Consider the following 27,974-nt stretch of genomic DNA (forward strand, 5'->3'; position numbering starts at 1 on the left):
GCGGCTCCTCATCGCATTTCATTTAGTCATCACATTTGATGAGTGTCAAAAACTCCCAAATATCCACACCTGACATTGTGTTCACCAGCATTTTAAGGCATGTTTATTTATAAGGCATGCAGAAAGCATTCAGCAACACACCTGCTGTAAGGGAAGGGTCTTTTCTAGCAAATTTCATAACCAGTAATAAAATATCGTGTTTATAATCACAGCTGGCTGGTATAGCACACAGTGACAAGCATCCAAAGGCTCTTGAGCAGAGGCGCAGATACTGGATGCCCAGCCATCAACACACGCAAACACACACGCAATACTATCTTTGTGGGGACTCTCCATAGACTTAATGGTTTTTATACTGTACAAACTGTATATTCTATCTCCTTACACTAACCCGACCCCTAAACCTACCCATCACAGAAAACTTTCTGCATTTTTACATTTCCAAAAAAACTAATTCTGTATGATTTATAAGCTTGTTTACCCATGGGGACCTTTATTTAGGTCCCCACTGTGACACGAGTCCCCATGAGTCTGTGTGCATTCAGGTTGAAGTCCCCACTGGGATAGAAAAACATGAACACACACACACACACACACACACACACACACACACACACACACACACACTTGTAATGAAGCGTGCAGAGGATGCATGCATCTCCAAAGATGTAAGTCAGAAATGCTGAAGCATGTAGGAGCGCAAGCAACAGAAGTGCTGTTGCTTGCATTAAATGACTTTTGATCATGGGCTGTTCGCACACACTACACTGCTCTTTCCAGCTATTTCAGGCACATGTGTAGTTTTAGTTTTAGTTTTAACATTGGTGGGTATATTTTGAACTCAGACTGATACACATCTACAGATATGCATATCTGCACAAAATGACTTAAATACTTAAGATTTAACAAAACTATATATTTTAAATCGGCTAAATGTCAAAATTAGTACAATAATAAATACTTCATGAAAATATCTTTATATAAAAATTGCATTATAATGAGTCATGTGTAACCCGGGTTACTCAGGCTACCAGTACAGGAATTAGGATGTGAGTTAAACTGAGAAGAGGAAAGAAATATAAGCATTTTAGAAGGACAGGAGAATCAAGACTCGTAGCCCTTTTCCGCCGCGCCGTCCACGGAGGAGAGCGTTGCGGAAACAGAAGAGCCCGTGCGTGCAGAGTAGGTAGCGCGCTACGTTTTCGACAGTTCTTCCTGTACCTCAGGGAAGAATGGTGCGGGCCTGTGACGAGGGGCCTGCTGGCACCCTGGTAAAAACCAACCGTCCAGCCGATTTCGAGGAGGCTCCTCGAAGGTCCGAGACGGCCTTAACCCTCTGGGGTCTGAGGTGTTTTTGGGGTCCTTGAGATGTTCTGACATGTCCTGACATTTGTGCTTTTTTCAGTTGCTTATAAACATATTAATGGCAAAAAAAAATTACACACTATTTAGCACAAACAGGGCTACCATAATATGTGAGCAACAAGAATGTACATGTCTGCATTTTTGAGAGAATAATGTTTATGCGTGGTTATTGAAAAAACTAAAAACTAAAGTTTCTGAAATAAGGCCATAAAACACATACTAAATATGTGCCAATAAGACTTTTGTCTAATAGATGTCATTGCCTAGTGTTTTTTCTTCAAAATGATGTGAAAATCACCCTGCCTAATCATTCACATAACACAATACATTGATTTGAATTTTGCAAAGCACTTTCTGTTTGGAAAGGCAATATGCGGAGTGGGCGTCACAGATCATGCATATTTAGTGGTTCACACCTTAGGAGACAATGGGGCCTGCATACTTAATTAGCCATTCATTCAGGTGAGTCACTGAGCCACAAGAATGCAAGAGCAACAGTTGGAAGCATCTCAATTCTTTTTTATTTTTCCACATATTGTGCTTGCAATTTGGCCTATAATATCCAAGGAAAACATGTCTAGTAATTGTGCAGTTAATTCTCATACTGTATTTTCAGTTTTGGAATATTTATCCTCTCCCCAAATTTGTCACTAATAAAACACAATAAAAATTATTTAAAGAAAAGGCTTATATTTACCTTTTAAAAGTTTGTTTACATCTACCTTGTAAATATATTTTTTTATTAAAAAGGTTACAATTACAACAACAATTCAAGTGTAATCTTTCTTTGTAAAAACTAAAGTATACATTTTATCATACATATTTCAAAGTTAAGGATTTGATTGATTATTTGATTACTTTATTTTTGACAAAACATGCTATATTTAACATGAGCAAATATTGGCAAACAAAAGCTTATTTGAGTTGGCAGATATTGTATGTCTTATATGTCTGTAACATAGGTCTTTCATTTTTATTATAAGAAATATAAATGTTAATTTGCAGTTTAATACGTTGCTTATACAAATACATTTTTTATTTCAACATATTTCAGTCGATTTTTACTCAGTATAGCAATACAGTTTGCTAAAACCGAAACATTCATTCACAAACAGAAACGCCTGACTGTAACGTTGTTTTTATGAAATATTAGGGCATATAAATGTTAATTTTCAGTTTAATACGTTGCTTATACAAATAGCCTACATTTTATTTCAACATATTTCTGTCGATTTTTACTCAGCTCAGTATAGCAATACAGTTTGCTAAAACATCATTCATTCACACAGAGACACAATTTAAATTTAAACTGTCTTTTGCGAGCTGTGGTAAACAGCGCGCATCTCTGCGGCTGCCATTCATTCATTCACAGAAACGCGATTAACTTGAGAAGGAAAAAAAACTTACTACATATTCGGATCCTCTCTCCTGCAATACCCGCACTCTGAGGTAGATTTTCCGTTATTATTATTCCTCACAGCGCTGCCAGATGGTGTAAACACGTAGGCTACAATGATCTGAATAAACTTGTGTTTTCTCGAGCTGATATGGGGGGCGTTCCCAGGTTTGCCTCAGTAATTTGCGTTTGAATAGCACGCGCTCTCCGTGGGCGGAGTCACATTACATTTGAATTAGCTCTAATGAGCTCGACTGGAATCGCTCTCTTTTAATACAGATTTCACAAGATGAGAATATTTGTTTTTTATATAAATTACCTCATTTTAAAGAAGAGAATTCAAGCTTCATGCCTGTATGTCTGTATGCCTGTTTGACTCAGTATTCGCTGAGTTATTGTTCATTTTCGGACGCGTTTCAGAATGGTCTTCACTGACAGAGAGAAGGCAGAACTCGCATCACGTTTATTTTTCTTTATTTGGCAAAAAGCACAACAGTTTGTTTTTATTGTGAGTATACACAAAAATAATACACATTTAACAGAATTGATTGATGTATGAAACTTGCTTGTAATATCAAAGTCAACAGAGCAAAATTTATTTCTTTTGAACTGAACTGAAAAAAATCCAGCAAAACGCGTGGGCGCGTTTGCCGACCTCAGAGGGTTAATGAGGATCCGCAGCATCTCCGCATCAAAGTTTGTCCTGGTGGCCAGACTGGGAAGCAATGGTGGGATCGACAGAGCCCGACCAATCCTCCTCAGATGCAGCGATGGAGAGGCTGTCGTCGCGGTCGTCGACTGATCTGCCGAAAGAGACAAGGCCCGCCACATGTGGGGGGGGGGTGCTGGTCTCCCTCGAACAGGACCGGAGACGGTGTCTGAGCAGGAGAAAGCGATGCACGCGGGGACATGGCCGGCATGGGCTCGCTAACATCCATGCTCTCGGGCTGCCATTGGCTGTGGCGCTTATTTTTCCTTGGCAGAAGTAGGGCGGGAAAAGGAAGAGCAGGAGAAGTGGCGTCGCCATCTTGTAAGAGAGCTAGCCGCGTCCGCAGCACAGAGACAGGCATGCTCTCACAGACCGAGCAGCCACTGGCAGATAGTGCAGTTTGAGCATGGGCGGGTCCCAGGCATGAGATGCACTTCGTGTGCCCGTCGGCCTCGTGCAGATGGGATCCGCACGTGGCGCAAGAAGAGCGAGGCATTTGGAACAACGCTTGCGCTCCTTAAGCTGTGGGAACGCGGCGGCGAATACACAGTAGCAAACAAAGCAATAATAATGCAAAGGATATATGCGCTGGTCGCCGGATAGCGACAGCAGAGCGGCGACAGGGGAAAGACGACTTTGGTTGGCGTAGTCCACTGTAGAACTGCACGCTCTAACCGTGTGATGCTTGTTTCGACGGCGAAGGCTTTGCAGAAGACTCAGAGACGTGAAGTGTGTCACTGAAGGAGATGAATCTGCTAAAATGGTAATTTCGGGGACTGATATAGGCTAAGCTACACCCCCTCGGCGGTCTCTGACATGTGTTGCGCGCTGCTAGCTCATTGGCGCCCACACCATTGGATGTGCAGTTGCCGCAGCACACCCAATGAGTGAGCCAGACACTCACTCACTGATTTTTTCGAGGAAAAGGAGTTTCCCCACTGGGTATAGCTACGCAATACGAAGTGACCATTCTCGAAAGGGAACCAAGGTAAATTTTTTGTAAGGGTTGTGTTGTTGTCTGCTGCCCTAGCTTGCTCTAAACCTATTATAAAACGATGTGAATATTTGTCTGCTAAATTACTACTGTAACTTTACAATAGATAATGATGTCCTTTAGCATACAGTATTTTGAGTGATGATAGTAATGGGGTGCTACTGCTAGCAGGTTAATGTTTAACTAAGCAAACACAGACAAAAGTACAATAGCCTATTTTACAATTACAGATGAAACTGACCTGCATTTGAAGTCCTAAACAGGTCAGAAGTTTTGCCTCTCTGATCGAAACCGTTTGGCGGAGGCGTGGAGCTTTTTAGCATGCAAATATTTTCTGTCAATGCCATTTTATAAATATGTGCCATGCTTACTTCCTAACTAAGTAATTGTATAGTTAATTCAAACTCAGGTATTTGGTAAAATGGTAATTACAAAGCCTTCAGTCAGCTCCACCAAGAAGGATGAAAGCTTAATGGAACCTAGAGGAATAATCAGAGAAGACATCCATGACAGTCAATTAAGCACAAACAGTAATGTTATTTATTTATTGAAAACATAAAAAAAAAAAAAAAAAAAAAACTTCTCAGACATCTTCCACCATTCTACTTCATAAAGTCGGTCTGCTTTAGTGTTTATAACCTCAAATAGAGTCAAGACAGATTTACCACAAAAACGGTTAAAATAAAATATTATGCAGGTTTTAGCTGTTAACTCTGCTTAGTTAAAGAAACCTGATTGCTTGACACCAACTGCTCAGCACGGTTGTGGGTGGAGGGCTTATTAGAAGAAACATCCTGCAGAGGAAAGGAAAGCTGTGGCTTTCTATGACCCACTGGCATTGTATTTGTCTGAGGAGATTATGACAGTGGGTGACACAACGTCAGTGTGGACACATTCTAACACTAAACAATTGTAATGTTTTAACAGTATAGCCAGGACAATGTATTTATCCTAATTTTCTTTGTTATTCCACATTGCACTGGTTGGTTTTAGGTCTTAAAATAATAATCAAGGTTGTCAAACACCCATAGCCACCTGTGTATATTATATATATATATATATATATATATATATATATATATATATATATATATAAAGGTATTTTTAACTTAATTGGCTGTGCTTCTTGCAATAGCTGCTTCTTATCACTTCTTTGAATTCAAGAGCAGCCTGCAGCAAAAGGTGTCTTTTTTTTTTTTGTCCCCTTAAATATCTCAAGTATTTTATAACAACTATATTATTTTTTTATTTTTTTTTGTAAATTAATGGTGCACATTTTAGCACTACAATTGTACAGATGTATGGAATTAATCTCTGTTGTGGCTGCAGCAGTCGATATGGAACATTTTGCACATCCAGTTCTCTCCACTAATGCAAAACAATTTGTTGCAAAAGTGTATTGGAGAAAATAACATACAAGAGGCCTTTTATTCAGAGACATTTAATTGCATTTTACACTATCATGTAAAGTAATGTTTCGTAAAGTTAGCAAACTGTAAAAAAGGGACTTAGTTATTTTAGAGAGGCTTTTCTTAAAATGTACATTTTCTACTAAAATAGATGTGGATGTAAATTAAAACATGAAATCATAGGTTAAATTGCTTAAACTAATTGAGAGCAGCCTCTTATACAGCAGCACTGTGTTTAACCAGCTTCGTCACAATAGCTGTATTACTGTTACCTGAAAGTAATATACTGATTTTGTCTGATGTGCGTAACAGGGCCTTTGAGATTTATTAACCAGCAGGAGCAATCCATCAATAATTGTACTGCTTCACTGCCACTGCAAGAAGTCATTTCCAAAAACCAGTGAACTGCACTCACCAGAGCCATACCCTGGACTATGGCAGAACAACGATTAGAGGAGTGAGCAAGAACTGTCTGCACTTTAATACAGACCAGTGACTGTATATAGTCACACTAAGGAAAGGAAAGGATTTGTGTGACTTACTACTGATAAGATCTCCCTTTAAATGTGAGTTAAATATAAATAGTCTTGTCAGTAACCATTTTCACTTGATCTGGAACAAAGATGTCACAGCTTGTGCCAAATAATATAAAAAACCTTTCAGAACATACAACCCATACAGTAGATGGGGTTGTGCAGAGAAATTGATAGATAGTTTAGTTCCATTGTATCTTTGTCACCTTAAAGTGGGGAAGCGTTCGATTTGACCATCACCAAACTGGCCTGCAGGATCCAAATAAAACCTTTCACCAAAGATTTATGAGCTGTTTTATCCCTACTGTACCAGAAGTGTTACTTTATCCATTTGGGAGGGCATGCAATAGAAATGTCAAAGGAGACAATTAATTCCTGACAATGATAGCAGTCTCACAGTTACCAGTATCCTAGTGGAAGTTGTTAGTATGTACTTGTTGCTAACACTGTCTTTGTGTGTGCTGATACAATGAAGAAGATGGTTATGCCATCAGAAAACCAATGTACTGGAGATGACTTCCAACAGAGTGGCAAAGAGGATCTTTTCCCAGTGCCTAAGGCAAGAAGAGAAATCCAAAACAATTATTTTTACCATTATCTGGACTTTGCAAGCTCCCTGGTTTTCACTGCTGGTGATATGGCAACTATGGAAGTTTTGGAGATTCTTGGCCATTTATTCTTCTTTTCTTGTACATTCACACTATAACAGACAGAATCGCCACTTTTTAGTCTGGAATCTTACCTTATGGGAATCATTTGTATCACTTCAGAAAATGTACAATATAATACAATAACAAAATATACAATATAAAATATAATTCATATACATACAGTTTGGAAAAAAGTAAAAAACCCTCCAAATATTAAAGGAAAGTATTTGCATGCTAATTAGCACTAATGATCTTTTTAGCACAGTGATTAACTCCAGGGTGTTCAGCTGGGATTGAGTGCCATGGGGAGACTACAGAGCCAGCTGCTGATGCCAGCACGGAACCTTCTTGAAAGCTCTATGCATTACCATAAACAGCAAATACATTAATGTTCTGCGATCAAACTAAGTTTTTGTTACATGTTTTGTCCATAGGGCTGCACGATTAATCGCAATAAAACCGCACGCGATTTGGCAAAGGCTGCGATTATTTTATGCGCAGCTTGTCAGTGGAGTGCGGCTGATTGGTAGTAAATGCTGCCCCATTTGAACGCCAGAGGGCGCTCTCATGCAAACACGATAAATATGCCCCGCCACAGAAGTACAATAATGCGCATCATTCCAGGAAATCCCTATCGCTGTAGCTGAATAAACAGAAGATTGAAACGCTTTGATTAAACATGACTTATAAATACACGACTGCCTTAAGGCCTCATTATACTTCTGTGTCGTTGTCCGCGTTGACGCGCACCTGGGGAGCATGAAACCCGAGGGAGGGGTTCAGTCAGACCAATCACAGCGCTTGTGTCCGCGTAGAATTGACGCGTTGTTACATTTTTGGAGAGGTGCACGTCAGGGTACGCCGAAGGGTACGCGCGCTACACACAGCCTACGACGTAGCTACGGCGACAGTTCGACGCAGAAGTATAAAACAGGCTTTATTCTGTGTAAGAAGGCACATCATCTCACAGAAGGAGGAGCTCAGCTGTCGTTATGAAGTGAGTTTGGAGTAAATGCATGTTATTAAATGTTGCATGTTATTAAAAAGAGGTTCATAAATGCATCTCATGTTTTGGAAAGATGTTTGACGCGTGTTGTTTTTTCAAATGCACGTTATAAGTGACTCAAACTCACAGTGCTTTCAGATGGAGCAGCGTTTACAGAGCCGTACATCAATGACAAACTGCGCATACAAAATAATCGCAGCCTTTGCGATTTTAAAATTGCGATAAGACATCTCGATTTAAGTGCGATTACATGTAAATTGCGATTTATCGTGCAGCCCTATTTGTCCATCAAGATCATTTTCACAGATGAACACATTTTGAAGCTTAAATGCAGTCTCCAGATGTAAAAAGCTAAAGGTGGGCTATAAATGAACTGCACCATGGTCCTACGATTTCAACGTCACCACCACTAAGCTACCGAAAACTCTTTCAGTTTTTATCTAAAAAACATTTTCCAGAGAGTTTGAGTTAGAATAGTTTATATAATAGTTTATTTATCGGGGTTCAAGCATTTAAGGCCTTTAAGCACATAAGCATTTAAGACATTACGATTTATTTAGAAAGCTTTTAACCACTGAAATAATAGATGGAAAAGTCCATTTACAACCAATACAGGCAATTTACCATAGGAAATATGTTTTTCAAAGCTTTTTAACAGTTATAGCGCCATCTATCATCCGATCTACATGAAATTGTGCATGCTTGTTTAGAATGTTATGTTACATATGCTCACCAATTTTTGTGAAGTTCTGAGTTTTCATTTAGGATTTATAGGCTTTTTAGTGTATCTTGCCATGCCCATTTTCTAAATGACCTTGAACGGTCTAAGAGTTATGAGCGATTTTGTACTTTTGGTTGCTGTAGTGCCACCTATGGGCCAATCGGGGTCATACTCTGATAGGTTGTCCCCAAATTGAGGCCTACCATCTGGCCAGGTTTCACGTCTCTAGGCCTTACGGTTTGGCCTGCACGATGCGTTTTACGAATCCTTACAATTACAATAGGGTTTCAGCATGTCATGCTTGAGCCCCTAATTATCTTGAGCTTGTGTTCACCACAGACCTTTATTTCAGCCATTTAACCAAAAAAAAAAAAAAAAAAAAAACGATGGAACCGGAAGTACTTAAATGCTAACTTGTTTCCGTGTTTTGGCCAACAAAATTTTGTCACACCTGCACCACTCTATTGGTTATATTCACAAAACTAATGGTCTGTGCATTAATGTGCAAACTAGTTTTCAGTACTAGCTGGGGTTATCTACAACTGCACTGGCATATAGGGTTTCTCACTTTAAAACCCTTTATAGGGCACTCATTGAAATACTTGGAAATTCAAAATTTCAACCCTGGAGTGTTATTGGAGGTTATTAAAAGACTTTTAAACTTTTGTGACTTAAAAAAAAAAAAATCATTTTTATGTCGAAAATCAAGGTCAATGAAGTTACCATATATGGTTCCTCGCCAGTCTATGGTCATTTTTTTTCCAAAAAGCATATACATTTAAAATATCAGAAACATATATAAAATATAAATAAATACATGAAACTTATATAAATTTCATGGAATTTTTATTTAGGAACATTTTTTTCTTTTATTTAGGAACTTTTTTTTTTCATGTGTCATAACGTGTCCATTTACTTAGGCAACGGCTTCATGGTACTTGATGAAGCAGTTGCGTTCAGCATTGAGGCACAGGTGGACCTTACAGACCCTGCAGACCACATTTGACCTCAAAATGTTCCCCTTCCTGCTACAGTACTTGCAGGTCTGGCGGTTGGTGTAGACAGGGGCATGGAACAGGGACATGTCAAACCGCAAAGAAGCATCTGGGGTGTGGTTGCGGTGTCCCCGGATAGGCATGGGGACATCAACAGAGGTGCTGGGTGCACATGTAAATGATGAGCTCCTTCGGGGGCGAGACATAACTGGCCTCTGGTTGCTGCAACTCCTAAACACCTGGATCCGGAAGTTCTTCAACGACAGGCCATCCGCAGCAAGAGCCTTGATGTCCCACCTGTACACGATCCAGGCATTCGTGAGGCTGATATCTATTGCATACGCAAACATCCGCATGTACCACCTCTTGGATTTCATGGGGGTGCGGTAGAGGTGGACCAGCATGTCACTCTTGTCAATGCCCCCCATGTTGGCATTGTAGCTCTTGATGACAGCAGGGCAGCTTACCAGTTCCTTCTTCTTGGTGTCACTGCAGTACCGGTAGACTGAGGACATGGGCTCCACCCCCATGTCTGTTGACAGCAGAGTGACGACCCAGTTGTCCTTCCACCTAAGGGCTAGGATCCCATCATCACTGGTGACGTAGTCATGCACACCACGAGGGACAGCCTTTTTCTCCATGTCTTTGATGGACTTCAATGGAGGTTTGCCTATTCTGGTGTCCCTGGCTGTCCCAGTGTACCTGCAGTTCTTGTCTTTGAGGTACCGCACTATCTCCAGGCTGGAGAAGAAGTTGTCCGCAAAGATGGCTGTGGTGGTGGAAGAGGACATGGTGCTGGCCAGGACGGAGACTATCTGGCTGGTGACACCCATGGCTTGTTGTTCAGACATCATGGGGACACCGTGGGCCTGCAGTGTAGTTTTGCCCTGGTATAACACCAGGTCATGAATGAAGCCATCCTCAGAAGCCCTGGCAAACAACTTAAATCCCCATTTGTCCAGCTTGCTCTTGATGTATTGCCTCAGGTTACCAGCTGTCTTGCCTTTGTAGGCAACCATAACTTCATCCACAGACTGCTTGGGGGTCTGTGGCTCACTCCTGAAGACAGTAACCAGGAGGTTGAACAGTGGCCGGACTTTGAAGAATCTGTCGATGGTGCCAGGGATCTGGGTGTTGTCATTAAAGTGGACAAGCCTTCTCATCAGCCTGAACCTCTTAGATGACATGAGGTTTGCAACTTGAGGGATCCTGGTCTCCATTGCCCAGTAGTCATCAATGGAGGGCAGCTCAGAAATCCCCATGTAGAGCAAGATGGCCACAAAGCTCCTCACCTCATCTTCAGTGGTGGTGAAGGTGGTGTTAACATCCTTCTGAGTTGCATACAAGTTGGTTTGGTATACGATATGCTTGATGACATGGGGGCTGAAGTACTTACTGAAGTAAGTATACAGAGTCTCAATGAAGTCAGGGGGGACGTGCTGGTACTCAGGCAGGGCTTGGTTATCCAGGTCAACCTTCTTCCAGGTGGTTAGCCTGGATGCTGGCTTCCCCTTCTTTGTGGGCCCCTTGGCTTGTGGTGCTGGCTGGTCTTCATCCTCCTCCTCGTCACTGTCGTCATCTTCGTCCTCAAGCTCCTCCACTGCAGTCTGCACACACTTCCTCTTGGCAGAGGGGCCCATGTCACTCCGGCACTCGTGGGTAAGTGGGATGAAGTCGGGGTCTGCCACGTCATCATCTTCCTCATCAGAGCCCTCATCATCACTGATGGCGGGGTCAGCTGGCACAACAGCAGTCACCCTCTTTCCATAAAAGAGCCGAGTAGACAGCTGCAAAAGAAAAGTACGTTTTTAAGTCAATATCAAGCCCACTTTGAGTTATTTGTGAAGGAAAACTGTCACAGTGAAGTGCAAATCTACTGAAAACAAAGAATATTGACATGTAAATTGTAAATATATAATAAGAAATGAAAAATAGCACTAAGTACTGGTGGTACCACTTATTTTTGTGAGCAGTAATAAGGCTCACAGTAAAAAAAAAACCAATATATGCCATTTAAGTGTAATAAAAACTGTTATAAGGCCATAAACTGAACAAAATTACACATAATTCCCTATTTATGGCGTGATCATTTCAATAAATGGTTTATGTTTTGCATTGTATCACTGCATAATGTTATACAAACCTGTGGCAACATCCACAGGTTTGTATAAGTGTAGGGCAATACACTCATGAGTAGTATTGTCCTACATTATAATGCATTTAAGTGAAAAATAGCACTATAAGTACTGGTGGTACCACTTATTTTAGCAGTAATGAGGCTCACAGTAAAAATAAACACCAATATATGCCATTTAAGTATAATAAAAACTGTTATAAGGTCATAAAACTGAACAAAATTACACATATTTCCCTATTTATGGCTTGATCATTTCAATAAATGGTTTAAGTTTCGCATTGGATCACTGCATAGTGTTATACAAACCTGTGGCAACATTCAGTGCACTGTTAAATAGTATTGTCCTACGTTATAATGCATTATTAAAAAAAAAATACCACAAGTGTGGTTTGCTAGACGCATCGGGCGTATGTCTATTTATGGACACACTGTAGCTTGCGCTAGTTTTACCTGAACGGGGCGTATGATCAAATATGATCACACCATTTTTCATGTCCAACGTTCACTAATTTCTAGACATCCTACACAAACAACATCGATCTCAGCATTTAACACAACTATTCAACCACATAATGTGTGAGTTTCATTAACTTACCATTGTTCGTTTTGCTGGTATTAATTTTTGTGTCTGAGTAGATTGGAGCGTAGATCCGTCTTTCAGAAAATCCGGATGACACTGAAGTCTGTAATGGCGCGGGCGACTCCTGATTGGTCAGATGCCATGGTGTTACCAGAGCCCGTCTACGGAGAGCCTTGGCACTTCCTATTAGCCCCATTGTATCGATCTTGGTTGCAGTTCCATTAGAATTCCACTGGAGGTGATCGCGGGCGAGTGCAGACTGAATGGGAGTCTATGGGGCTATACGGCTAAATGTGTCTCTTTCACCCGATTGCCGTTGAGAAATCTCAGATTTTATTGTAGGTTTTGCAAGTTCAACATGGGTTATAGGTCGAAAGTTGAATGAACGAGTACTTATTTCTTTTCGATTTCTTACAGGTTGAGTTGTTGTTGCCCATAACACGCTAGCATTCTGCTAATGACGTCAGCATTCTGACGTCATTGACATTTTAAAAGACTTTTTAAACCAAATAAGTGACTCTAAAAAATCTAACACCCAGCAATGTGTAATTTCTTTGCATCTCCTTTCGAATACAACATTCAAATTACTAGGCAAAAAATTATATCCTGAGAAAAGTGGATTTTGAGGGTTTTTCGCCATAGACCTCCATTCATTCTGCACTCGCCTGCGAGCGTCCCCGCATGGACAGAGACGTGTTACTGCAGCCAGTCCAGAAACCGGAAGTAAGCAGAGAGTGCCAATTCTCTTCCTATTAGACATTCTCTGGTGTTACTATCGGTGACGTAGACTGACATCCGTTGATTGGCTGGGAGAAATCCATGTGCTTTTACGAGCTCACGGAGAGACATGCAAACGCCATTATGAACGGTCGATTAAGTTACCAAATATAGTTCTTCGCCCGATAAAGGGTTAATAAAGCAAAAACTCTTGCAAATAGTTGTAAACATTTTATGAAGATCATGTGCAAGTAAACATATTACTATTCCATAGTTTAATGTGTACAGAAATGTGCTATTACAAAATTAAATACATGACATACAAGTGTAAATATAATTGACATTAAAGAATATTTTTCCATAAATACGGCTGTACACTTAAACCATATTTCAGACAATAGAAGTAATTATGTTATTACATATAAAGATGTACTACTTACAGTAAAGCTGCGTTTCCACCAAAATTTCCTGGAACAGTTTGCCCCAGGAATTTTTTTCCCCCAGACCTGTTGCTGTCTGCGTTTCCATCGCGGTCTAAAGTAGCTTGAAGATTTGGCAAATTAGTCTGGTGATGTAGGGATGTGTGCAACTTTTCAGTTCCCGCCGGATTTCGTCCTCCGCATATAAGCTTAAAGGGGTGGTTGATTGTGATTTCATTTTTCTAACTTTAGTTAGTGTGTAATGTTGCTGTTTGAGCATAGACAACATCTGCAAAGTTACGACGCTCAAAGTTCAAAGCAAAGGGAGACATTTTATTTTAAAGAAATTGCTTTTTAAGGACTACAACAAACAGCTGGTAGGGACTACACAAGCTTCCTCCCGGGTTAGTGACATCACAAACCCTAAAATTTACATAAGCCTTGCCCCCGTAACATGATTTATAGATTATCAAGACAGAATATGCAAATCAATGACTAGAAGATAACTACACATAAGCTACATAAATTCACCTACTAACCATTCAGAAATTTTGTCTACATGTTGCCACTTCTTCTTGAGTCTCTCCATCTTTCTGACTCCGGTTTGAACATTAAAGGCTAAAAGTTTTTGAAATGTTCAGTGCATGTCTGTGTGAGGTAATTGAAGCTGCTAAGGACGCAAGTTGTTGTAGCTCCGCCCTCTGTGCAGGGAGCAGCAGCTAATTTGCATTTAAAGGGACAGACAAAAACGGTGCGTTTTTGCTCACCCTCAAAAAGTGACAACTTTAAAGGGGTGGTTGAATATGATTTCACTATTTTAAGGCGAGACACTACAGGTGAATAGGGTAACATTTTTAAATAGCAGATATAACCATGAAACTTTCCCAGTTGATTACCTACAATAAGATGAGAAAAAAATGTATTACAAGTTTTCTGTAATTTAATGTTTAAATATGCAAATTAGGCTATATCCAATTAAATATGCGCTAATTTGCATATCTTAAAAAAAATCTGACTATTGGATAAAGCCAGGTTAAAAATAATTTTTTCATTGTGTTCATATTAGATGGGAAAAAAAAAATACAGAGGGATTTATGGATATCTACTTTTGTTATCCTGTAAATCACAAAATACTGTCAATAGCCTTAAAAAAATGATTTTCACCATGTTTTTTGGAATAAAATGTTATATAAATCAGGCTAGGAATAATATATTTACAAATCCCTCTGTAAATGTCTTCATAATATAACTAGGTACAAGACTGGAAAGTTTGGTGTATATAGGTGCTACTGAAGTGGAGATTTCGGACTTGGAGTATGAGAGAAAAGTCATTTTGAGGAAACGGGCTTTAAAGATTTATCATCAGCCAATGAGATTGCGCATTCAGCCCTTTTACTTTCACGATTGGTTGCTGATAAAAAGGAAATGACCATATTTGGATCCGACAGGATTGTACAGGAGAGAGAGAGCTTCCTAACGGTGCTTGTGATGAAAGGGTGCCAGCAGTGATCGCGGAGCAGCATGTTGATTAAGAACGCCAACTTTTGTTGAATTTATGAGAAATCTACAGACGCAAACAGACAAAGTGTAGTAAAATAAACCTAAATGTGTATTTCGGACTTTTTTTTCACCACAAGTCTGAAAGAAGACATGTTATTGAAGACAAATATCCAAAAATCTCAAAATTGACCAGTAAAAAAATTGACCAGTAAAAAAAAAACGATGTTTTTGCCTGCCGTGTCTCGCCTTAACTTTAGTTAATGTGTAATGTTGCTGTTTGAGCATAAACAACATCTGCAAAGTTACAACGCTCAAAGTTCAAAGCAAAGGGAGATATTTTATTTTAAAGAAATTGCTTTTTAAGGACTACAACAAACGGTTGGTAGGGACTACATGACATTCCTCCCGGGCTAGTGACATCACACCTCTGTGCTGGGAGCAGCAGCTCATTTGCATTTAAAGGAACAGACACAAAAATGGTGCATTTTTGCTCACCCTCAAAAAGTGACAACTTTAACATGCTAGATAAAAAATATCTGTGGAGTATTTTAAGCTAAAACTTCACATACACACTCTGGGGACATCAAATACTTATTTTACATCTTGTGAAAAGGGCATTTAGACCCTGGTCCCTGTGGTTGAAACACACTGACTACCACCCCAAAGTCCCTAGTTCCTGGGGAATGTTCCTGCGGTGGAAACGCGGCTTAAGTGGATCAAATACTCTAAAGTCCAGCTAACTGCATTTAATGTAAATTGAAAAGATATTACATTTTCATTAAATTGCAATTAACATGCAATTAAGTGTCTGAAATCATTACATTCAGTTCACACTTAAACCTTGTGTGTAAATTCAAAAACAGTGTCTCTGTGTTAAAATACTGTTTAAAAAAGCTTTGGAGCACAGACTTAAGTATGGTCTCTTTTTAAACTAGACCTTTGATAGATTATTGTTGAAGTGATACAAGTTAGAATGAAAGCCTATAAACAAAGAGTGCATAATTTTATTGTTAAATGGCCCTAAAAATGGCAGTTTTATTGGGGACATTTTTGTCCTTGTTTTATTAAAGCAAGTGAGGGTGAAATAGTAAGAATACAATACACAATTACATTTACATATAAAATTACAATTACATAATGCAAAATTATATAAAAAAAAATGTTTTAAACAGATGAAAATGTCCTTAAAGGGATAGTTCACCCAAAAATGAAAATTAGTCCATGATTTACTCAACCTGAAGCCATCCTAGGTGTATATGACATTATTCTTTCAGACGAATATAATCGGAGTTATATTAAAACATGTCCTGGCTTTTCCAAGCTTTATACTGGGAGTGAATGTGTATATTTTTTTGGAAGTCCATCAAAGCGCATCCATCCATGATAAAAGTGCTCCTCGGTTAATAAAGGCCTTCTGAAGTTAAGCGATGCGTTCATGTAAGAAAAATATCCATATTTAAAACTTTATCGACTAAAATAACTAGCTTCCGGCAGTTGGCCGTACGCATCGATTTACGGCGAAAGAAAGTGTTACTTTTTTGGCGTAAGTCGACTTCTCGACTTCTAGTCTGTCGGAAGTTAGTTATTTTAGTCGATAACGTTTTAAACATGAATATTCTTCTCACACAAACGCTTCGCTTTACTTCAGAAGGCCTTTATTAACCCGCCAGAGCCTCGTGGAGCACTTTTATCAGGGATGGATGCGCTTTAATGGACTTATAAAATATAAGATGGACTTATAAACATATAAAATATACCCATTCACTCCCAGTATATAGCCTGGAAGAGCCAGGACATTTTTTAATATAACTCCGATTGTATTCGTCTGAAAGAAGAATGTCATATACACCTAGGATGGCTTCAGGGTGAGTAAATCATGGGCTAATTTTAATTTTTGGGTGAACTATTCCTTTAAGGACACACAAGTATATTTGTTTAAAACCTTTTTTTTTATTTCTTTTTTTTTAAGTATGCTAAATTGTACTAAATTGAACTTTTTTCTTTCCTTTTGACTTAAATGAGTGTGCAGTAGTCAGGTGTAATCAAGTTCATATCGAAATAGTGTGTATTGGAGACTATTTTAATGTCTTCTTCCATCTTGAAAATAAGAACAATCATGACATTTGTGATTGCTGAACTCTTAGTGGTGGTACAGTTATTGGTGTTTTTGCCACTGGTGTTATTTTCTTTGGTCTAACTGGTAGAATTATCACTTACTCAGCTGACTCAACGCCTTAAAAATCTCATGAGGACAACACCTCTCCAGTCCTTGTTTTACCCAGCTGCATTAAACGTCAAGTCAGAGCCTGCCAAGCCTACTAATTCTGCAGGCTTTCTGCAGAGGTCAATGGGAGCATAGTGCCTCCTCAAGGCAGGACACAATAATTGGGCACACTTAACCATTCATGCTCTACTACTGGGCATGCCTGTGGCTGTCCGGAGGTGCTGGATGCCATGTGTTCTTATGAGCTGGAATTGTTTTGTCATGCCTTTTTGTGCTCTTCTGCATGTGCAGTTATCTAGGGGTAGTGTGATAATTGCAATTAAGGAGTGTTTCACAAAATTGATTTAATAAATAAGGTAATGTTTCACTCTTATGTAACACAAAAAGACAATTAAACCATACGCTATGTCCTATCCTTACAAAACGACTGACTTGTCAAACACAACTTGGGCTATTATTTGTGCCTCAGCAGCTCAGAGATGGTCATGCAATCTGCCAGAAAAAGCTTGTTAGCCCACTCAGGCTTGCCATGTAATGACAGTTATTAAGGAATGGAGTAATTGTTTTGGATTTGAAATTGTGTTAGAGATGGCAAAGCAAACAAGGCATTGGCCAGGATGTCTGATTATCAGAATGAGTGGGAAACATCTTTTCTTACTTCATCTCCTCTCTGCAGCTACATTTTAATAGATTAACATTATGGCTTTTTCTGTACACCATTCACAGAAATAATCATGTTTGGGTTAAACTACTTTTCTTCCTTAACATGGAATAATTTCTGCCAACGTAAATTGAACATCTCAAATAATGTTTCAATGCACTTGTTTATTTTTATGCAACATAAATTCATTTGACTTCAGTGGAAAGATGACTCTAAAGTGTTTGGCTTTGTTTTTCTTCATAGATTTGTTTTCCCCCACCTTTTAGACTTCTAGGTAAATTATCCCTGTTATGCTTCTGAAATAGCAATGCTTGCTTATGGGTAATGGGATTGCTGCCAGGTCCTTATGGCTTAATGTCTAAACACTTTAGAGCCACTGGATGCCTTTAAAAAGCGTTTTTGTATCATAATTACATAGAAACAACTCATCTTGGAATTCTTGAGAACACCGTTAATCAGGACTCTTCGACTCCATCCATGGTACTGTCAAGTTTAGCTCCAACCCTAATCAAGCACACCTGAACAAACTAATCAAAGTCTTCAAGATTATTTGCAAATTACTTGCAGGTGTATTTGATTACAGTTTTGAATAAAGTCCGTAGGGCTCTGGTTCTTCAGGATCGGAGCTGAATAGCTCTGCTTTAAAACTTCTAGAAGGATGAAGCACTCTTGGAAACAGATAGCTTAATCTCTGTGTAGTAAGTATTGGCAAGCTTTACTTGTTCCTACACACTGTTCTAAAAGTAGAAACAGATGTTTTATTTTGCACCAGATCCGCTGGTGAATGCCAGTGGGATGGATGCTTTGTCCGCACCCAAAACCATCTGCTGCTCTAAATAGTATTCATGGACACACACTGGCTTCGTGTCAATTCATGGGGTTCAAATTCATTTATTGGAAATCTACAAATATGGAATTAAAATCCACTGTGTTACGTATAACGAGAAAGAGGGTTCTAGAATCTGGGGTTCAGTACGTTTACATGACAGCTTCAGGTTTTTATTGTTTACACGGAGACCGTTGAAAACGATGTTTTGTGTAAACGTACCCTTAGGTGGAATGATGCTGAGTATGAGCTAATGTGGCTTAAAGGATTATTTTTTTTATTTTTTTTTGCTTTAAGTGTGGGTGTTTATGAGCTTGAATCTCACTCCACAGACATTTCTGCTAAATAATATTATGTTTTTTTTTTTTTTCATCATGTAAAACATGAAAAATAAAATAAAAACATAATATTATTTAGCAGAAATGTCTGTGGAGTGAGATTCAAGCTCATAAACACCCACACTTAAGGCAAAAAAAAACAAAAACAATAATCTGAAACCGATAAATCGGAATCTGGCAAAACTTCCTTACGTTGGTTGTTTGAGGGGCTGTTTACACGACATTTTGACGATGGTGTCGTCTGTACGCGGAAACCTCAAAGGAAAAACGTCTCTGTTTTAAGCATATCTTTGTCTTGTAAACGTACCCTTACATATAACTGCAATTCAGAAATTTAAATGTCCAGTGAGTGGTTCTAAAATTGCATTTGAAAGTAAAACACCACCTACACTAAACCAGAGCTGATAGAACTGATAGTTTTAACAAACGCAAAAATTAAATGAAAATGGTCTTTTATCTTAACACAAAACTAAACCGTGTGGGAAAACAGAAAAAAAAAAACAAAAAAAAAAACAGATTATCAAAATAAAGAGTCCAAGTGCTTTACTTCAATACATCATTTTACTTCAATACAGTTAATTTAAGCTGGAAACTGCAGTGGATTTTATATAGGCTGTATAGGTACGTTTAGAAAGCTTAGGAGAGGCCTGTTTTTCCAATGAGCCATGTAAAGTTAATTACTTTTTTTTTTTTAAGGAAATTACAGTTACTAGTGCTTTTATGATTTTCATTTATATTCTGCACATGGCTGATGCTCCTCATGTTCTGTCAGAAGGAATAACCATCTGCCTGTCAAACCGCACTCATCCCTCTTTAATGCACCCATTCTCTAGACATCATGTACTGTGAGGCAGCCGTAAGCTCCGTCCAGCTGTTTCACACTTCCTTTCAGATTTTGGACAGCCTGTTCGTGCTAATGTAAAGCCAGCATGGAGTCATAAGCAAAGCTAAGCTCCAGACATGATGGTCACAGGCACAGTGACCCGATCAGCAACCACAACGATAGGCTCTGTGAATCTGTACTATTTTGGGGAACTTTTGCTGCTTTTCCCTCCGGCCATTGTAAGCTTTCTCCAGCTTATGACAGGATAAGAGAGGTGTCTCCAGAGAAACAGTGAAATATCCAAAAGTCTCTCTAATGATGGAGGACAGCTAGAGGAAGGTAATGCAGCTGCTGTCTCATCAAATTCACTGTCAATAGATTCTTCCAGCTGCCATTCTGACATCAATCAGCTCACCATTAAGGACTGAAATTTTGGGACACTTTCACAAAAAGCTTTGCTCCATTCATCACAAAAGCTGACAGATATAAAAGATACCACTGCCACTGTTCTATACTTGAAGGATGAATTGTTTTTTTTTTTTTTTTTTTTTTTTTTTCTTAAGTCTGAGTTAAAGGAAAATGATGTCATCACTTTTGCTTTCACCCTCATGTTGTTCCAAACCCGTATGGCTTTCTTTATTTTGTGAAATGCAAAAGGAGGTGTTTTGAAGAATATTCACACTTTTCTTTTCTTTACAATGAATAGCATTGCTGTACTCATACCATCACTCATCATATAATATTTATTTTGTTTGCGGAGGGACACAAAATACGTTTTCTCAAATTAGCATAAAATACACCAAAAACACAACATAAAATGGTCATAAAAGTAATCCATTTTATTTGCACACTATAATCTAAATCTTCACAATCCATATGATTGCCTTTATTAATGTTTCATGTTTTGGGTGATTTAATGCATTTAAAAATGTGTGCCTCCATGGAATGATTCGAGATAAAATTTACAGCAATTAACAGCTTAAATTCTGCCACTAGAGAGGACTGCGAAACACGTTTTCATTTGCACTACTTTTTGACAATAAATACTACTATTTAACAATAAATAAATTATGGTGATTACACTCATCTATCGTTATGTTTTTCTTCATACAGGATTTCTTTTTTAAAGTCCCCCTGTAGTCATTAATTGTATCTCTTAAAACTCATCTTTGATAACCAAAATGGCATATTCAGTCACACATTTATTAACAGTCTGACAGTCATAAACAGGACTCAAGCCATAGCCTGTCTAAAAAAAATATTTTTGACTTAATGTTTGAAACAGCAGGTTATCAACTTAATCTATATGAAGTGCCACTATGCAGTATGCATAGCCAATCACAAAATTAGGTTAACGTTACATGGGGGGAAAAAGGTGCCGACCTGTTGTGCAGGAAAGTATGCAGTCATACGATGTTGGACGCCTGGCGATGCTCTGGCTGTCTGCTGTATCTCTGACTCCACTGCCTCTTTTGGATGGTAACTTGACAGGTGAGCGTGAAGATTGGATATCGAGGATCCGTAAGTAAACCGTTTTTTCCAAATTCGGCAAACTACCTTATCTTTAACGGTTACTTTACCATCTATGGTGTAGAACCCAAAATATTTCCAGACACTAATTCTTAGATGAGTTGGGGTCGTAATTGTCCGCTCAGGCTGGCCGTTCTGTGCGTTATCTTCCATTTTCAAAACAGGGTGGCTATTGCCTATTATTCGCTTGATTTGGTCATGGGCCTATGCTACAATACGTTTAGAGCGCCCGCTACTGGATGAGATGGCTAACAATAAAATAAAAAACAAACGGTCTAATCATAGACTGTAAAAAATGTGCTACACATGGCACTTTAAAAACCAAATAGTTTAATTATAGTTTGATTACGGATATTTCACGTCATGTTCGAATGCATATTCGAATATCGATTAAAAAGTGACAGCCCTAATATATACATATGCCTTATAGTTTGAATCTAATTCTACACCCTTGCTTAATTTAGTATACGCAGATCCATGAACATGCAAATGAGCGCTTTATCCACTCAATCATACAGGCTCATCTACAAGTCGATGTATCAGAATGTTAATGTGTGGTATGTATCGCTCTCTACAACGTCGGACACATAAAGGTAATTTATATGATTAGTGTTTGGCTTGAGAATGTTATCAAACAGCTAATAAGGTGTCGCTAATGTTACACAAACCATTTTCCCGTTTGCTATCTCAGTCAGACAGCTGCCTTCTAAAAAGCAGCATCCTTAGAAATGCTTTGAACAACTTAGAACGTCAGTGGAGAAAGGCATATATTTGCAACTAAACACCATTTTCAACTAAAAACAGAAAACATTTTTATTTGCACGACAACAACATTTTTTGGGGCCTGAAAACTGAAACGCTTGAAAACGGGTTTCAAAGTGCAAGTTTTTGAAAATGATACCATTTATTTTCTCTGTGTAAACTACAAAAACGCGAATCTGTAAAAACATGCACATGCATATTACGTCTTTAGTCTAAAGGCATGTGCGTTTAGCGTGAGTGCTCTGTAAAAGAATGTGTATGTGCGCAGGTGCTTGGTCTTTCTTTACAAAGTGACATCAATCACTACTGGCCTGGCATGTATAATACAACGTTTTTACAAGGAATCTGCAAATATCATTATGCATTTTTAATTTTGGTTACAATTATTTATGAAAAGATTTAATGCTGTTAAATAGGGTGAACTCAAAATAAAGGAGAGCTGGATCCAAATGCAGTGATTTTAATAGTAAAGTAAACATAATAACAAATCCAACAGAGAGAAGAGAACTAGGGAACAGAATGAGTGCACCAAACATAACATCTATGTAGGACAAGACTCGGCAAGGAACACAATAAACACTGGGGTTTAAATACACAAGGAATTAATAGGCAAACAAGACACACATGGGAACAACCAGAGAACTAATCAACAAGAAAAACTACAAAACATGGCACACATAAAAGTCCACACAAGACCAGTGGTACACAGGCTGGGGTCATGCATTATAACGTACAGTACATTATGAATACTTTATGCATTATACATAGGTTTTTTAGTAAAGTGTTACCATATGGGTATGTATCTGTACATATGATGTACTGATACCTATGTAATGTGACCAGGCTGGTTTTAGCACAAGTCATATGGACTACTTTTATTATACCTTTATATTGCTTCAATGCCACCTGGAAAGTCAGAAATAAGAGTTTGGAAGAACATGACAGTGAGTAAACAAATGGCATCATTTTGAGTGAGCTTTAATAAATATGTATAACACAGCAAGCAAAATTATTAATATAAATGCTGACAGGTGTTCAATGTTTATTTTAATTGCCATCTTCCTCAAAAGCTTCAAGCATGAAGAAGGACACAGTGAAGGCCTGTGGGAGAAAATGCCACACCTGTTGTTTTGTTTTGGCATGTGGTGACATGAGAGAGAGCTGGACCCCGTACAAATTACCCAGGCTCCCTGTTGGATTTCATGAATAATAAGATAAAGGCATGAATTAGCAATGAAGCTGGGCTGGATGCTGCTGCTTGGATGGCTTTTTTTTAAAGAAGATTAAAAGATTTTGGGGTAGGGTTTGAACCTTAATTGGGCTACTTCCCAATAAGACTTTAAAAACTATGGAGAAATGTTAATTGATACAGCTTTGTTTTTTGTTTTTTTCTTGTTGTGCAGAGGAGCTGTGCCTTAAGATGTGTCTGATTTTTCATGTAGAAAACTAAATTAAATATTGTGTGCAATGTTTTGTGGGCACTACAGAAGGCACTAATGAGGGTTGAAGTTAAGGTTGAGCCCTCTTTTGTGTGATTAAAAACAAACTACAAAAACAAATCACTGAGAGGATATGCATTGATAAACTAACTGATTTACTTTTTTTTTTTTTTTTTTTTTTTTTTTTTTTTTTACACACTGATGTTTCATTAAAAAAAAAAAAAAAAAAAATGCAAAGGCTGTTGTGGTGCAAGATAGATACCCTTTAATAACTACTTTAGTTATTTATATTTACTGTAATAATTTATAATAATTTATAATTTTTAGTATAGTATACCCGAACAATGCCTTCTGTAAATGCAATTTGCAGGGGCTTGCATATGGGTCGGGCGAAAGACTGTCTGCCCACACAACTCCAGGCCAATCTCTGTTCAGAAGTTTAGGGCAGAGCCAATGATATTTACTTAATATAATTGTGTCATTTGTTTTATATTAGAGGTGCTTGCTTTATTAGATTTAAAACGTGCTGTTTTGATGTTGTTCATTTTGATTGTTATCTAAAACATTCCTGAAATACTATAACGTTTTTTGTATTAATGATTTTATTTATAAAATAAAATAAAAGTATTTATAAAAATACACAAAGAAAGAGTCATAATTAGTCATAGATGTTTAATTGTTTACAATACAAAATAAATATTAGGTAAGAAATCCTAAAGAAACATATTGTCCCTGTAGTTCCTTGTTACACTATACTTGTATAACCTGAGTAAATTAATGACTGAATGTACATTTATATTCTTATCATAAATTGAGCTTGTATTAAATTAAGATATTAAATAATTACATTGTTCATAATTTACATACTGGTTAACCAGTTTGATTATTTTCTGTGAGTTCTACCATAGATGTGAATTCTATTGAGTTATATGACAAAATATCTGTAAACTCAAAATAGACAAAATCTAGTTTATATGGCAAACATGTTGGAAAATGATTTAATGTGTTTCATCATCTCACTATATATTAATACAATTATGTATGTGTATGTTCGTGTGTGTGTGTGTGTGTGTGTGTGATATACTAATTTAAAGTTAATGACAATCTGCTTAATTAAAAAAGATAATTTGTTAACTGGCATTGCTTATAATCATCCCAATATGACCCTTAGTCCTGTCAGTGCTCCTTTAAAAAAAAAAAAAAAATGTCACTGTTAAATTATAGTTAATAAGGACAAATTCAGCACATCAAATGTGAGCCACTTTTCTAATGACAGAGATTTTAATGAAGGTCAAAGCTACTGTAATTCTCTAAACTGAATGCATAGTCTGATCAGGGTGCATTAGCTATTTCTCACTCAATGCCACTTAAGCAACTGGAGTTCTTTTCAGACCCAGAATAATTATTTATATTTTTTAATCTATGGCTTTGTTCTAAAAACGAGTGAGCTGTCTACTGCCTAAACTGGCAGAATCCTAACTAGAATCTCATAAGTGCCTGATTTGGGACATTTTACATTGGCAGCAACTCTGTATGCCATACAAATAGCATGATTAAATCTGTAATGGTATCCACTGCATCATCCACTAGACATCATCCATTAGACAGTTGAGTGCATAGTGTATAGTATGTCATTTGTGATCTAGCACAATCATGCTGCATACTATTTGGAACAACCTTTGCATGGAATGTACCTATGTAGGAAACTCACTGTCACCTTATTATTCTGTTGAATAACAGACTTTATATTATTCCATAGCTTGAAGCTGTGGGCAGAGAAACGACCATCTTGACATTTGACTTGCCTATTTCTGGACCAAAACTTGGGGGAAAAAAGTATGATCTCATCAGAGTTTTTACAGAGATGTTAGCAGAACTTATTTTTTGCCACAAGTTTTGGCTGCTTCATGGTGTCATGATGTCTTGTGCATTTCTGAACAGCTCTGATGTGTTCTCCTAATTAACCAGAGCAATCTACAGCGGATACACACACAGTTGTCTGCCTGTGTCTAATGACGTCGTGGAAGATAAGTGGAATTAGAGTCTCAGTTGAGCATGCACATGGTGCATCAATACATGCACACTTTTTCTTGTTTCTCGGCAACTCTCTCTCTCCTCTTGTTGTTCCGATTTCACAAAACATACCAGTGCAACACGCTGTTATCTTCTTTTTCTCATGCTATGTGTCGTCCTCTTGCACATCCACATCTGCCCATCAACCCACACACATTCACGCTGTCTGCCCAATGGATTTCCATCCCCATGCTAGAGTCTGTAGTGATATCCGCTGCATCTGTTATGCTAGCCCTCTTTGGGACATTGTCATTTATAAATGACATGAAGAAAATTGCATTTACAATAAATTAATAATGTTCAACCCCCAAAAAATTCTAATAATAATTTCATTTTTGGCAACAAGGAAGTGAAGGAAGTAATTTACATTTTTTTTAAATTAAGGTTGAATATTTATGAAAGCTGACTAAATAAGCATTCCATTGATGTATGGTTTGTTAGGATAGCACACTATTTGTCTGAGATACAGCTATTTGAAAATCTGGAATCTGAGGGTGCAAAAAATCGAAACATTGATAAAATCGCCTTTAAAGTTGTCCATTTATGTTCGCGAGTGTGCTGCATTCACTCACAAAAATAAATGTTTTATATATTTATGGTAGGAAATTTGCTAAATATCTTCATGGAACATGATCTTTACTTAATATCCTAATGATTTTGGCATAAAAGAAAAATCTATCATTTTGACCCATACAGTGTATTGTTGGCTATTGCCACAAATATACCCGTGCGACTTGTGACTGGTTTTGTGATCCAGGATCACATACACATATATACACACACACACACACACACACACACACACACATATGTATATATATATATATTAAATTCTTTTTTGGTGGCATATTGAATTGTTTGATTTAAATGGGACATTATATATATATATATATATATATATATATATATATATATATATATATATATATATATATATATATATATATATATATATATATATATATATATATAATGTCCCATTTAAATCAAACAATTCAATATGCCACCAAAAAAGAATTTGTTCAGATTGCAGTAATAGCATATTACATACTGTACTCTATGCATTACACTGCCTAGTATAAATATGAGGTATGAAGTATGCAGTATGCATCAGTAAATATTTTAAACAGAGGTATGCTACATTTGCAGTACACTGTAAAAAAAAACCCCGTAAAAAAACGGTAATTTTCTGGCAGCTGGGGCGCCAGAAAATTCCTGTTAAAAAAACGAAAAATACTGTAAAAAAATGGTCTTTCTTCCCGTTGTTTTTACGGAAAAAAACTGTATATTTAACATTGGATTTCGGTAATATGATATAATGTTAATTTACCGTCCTATTGAAGTATTAATATCTGTTTTTTACACTGATAACCACCAATCACAGCAGTGATGAGAGTCACATGATCAATCTAAGCTCAACATAAGCAGTTCTTCCACAAGTGAGTTAATACTAATATATATAGAAGCTGCACAGCGTCATTCACACAAACATTAAACACCATCATGGTAACACATGAAATTTTAAAAATGCAATAAACATTAATTTAACAACATTAAATGTAACATAAACCCCTAATGTACATAACTGATTAGAAAAAACGAAGAAAACTATGAAGAAACAAACATAGTTATTTCAACAAAAATACATCAAATGTGAAGTGTCACAGGGAATTGTGGGAATGTCAATTTACGGTTTTTCACTGTAAATGATACAATGAGTTGTTTTTTCACTTTCAAAAACTGTAAATTTAACGGTATGTTACAGTAAAATTACATTAAATGTACCATTAGATCTATCACAGTTATTTACCGTATATAGTACGGAAACTTTCTGTTAACCAATTAACAGTTTTTCACTGTAGCATTTTTACAGTCTTTTACCGTTAAAATTACGATAATTTTTTACAGTGTATGTGTAGTACTGCGTGATTAATTATGTGCATTTAGCATAATTATGAAATAATGGAAATATTGCAGTTATGCTCTTGGCAGAATAATCCAAATTCACTGAAAAACAAATGGTGTAGAATAATATTCACTCAGAAATTGCTCGCAAAACTCACAATTAATTACAAATAAATGGCAAGTAGCACATTTTACAATTTTGAAGTAGAAAGACTGAAAGTTTTCTAGTAAAACATACTCCAATAATCTTTGTTTAATGTAA

The 27,974-nt window shown here is 37.5% G+C and overlaps 1 protein-coding gene across 1 annotated transcript in view; it reads left to right on the top strand.

The window, feature by feature from the left end:
* Positions 1-27,974, top strand: part of spon1a (spondin 1a) — a 278,835-nt gene that overhangs the window by 137,929 nt on the left and 112,932 nt on the right. The window lies entirely within an intron of this gene.

This window comes from Rutilus rutilus (assembly GCF_951802725.1).
Source record: "Rutilus rutilus genome assembly, chromosome: 5".
In the NCBI taxonomy this organism is placed as follows: Eukaryota; Metazoa; Chordata; class Actinopteri; order Cypriniformes; family Leuciscidae; genus Rutilus; species Rutilus rutilus.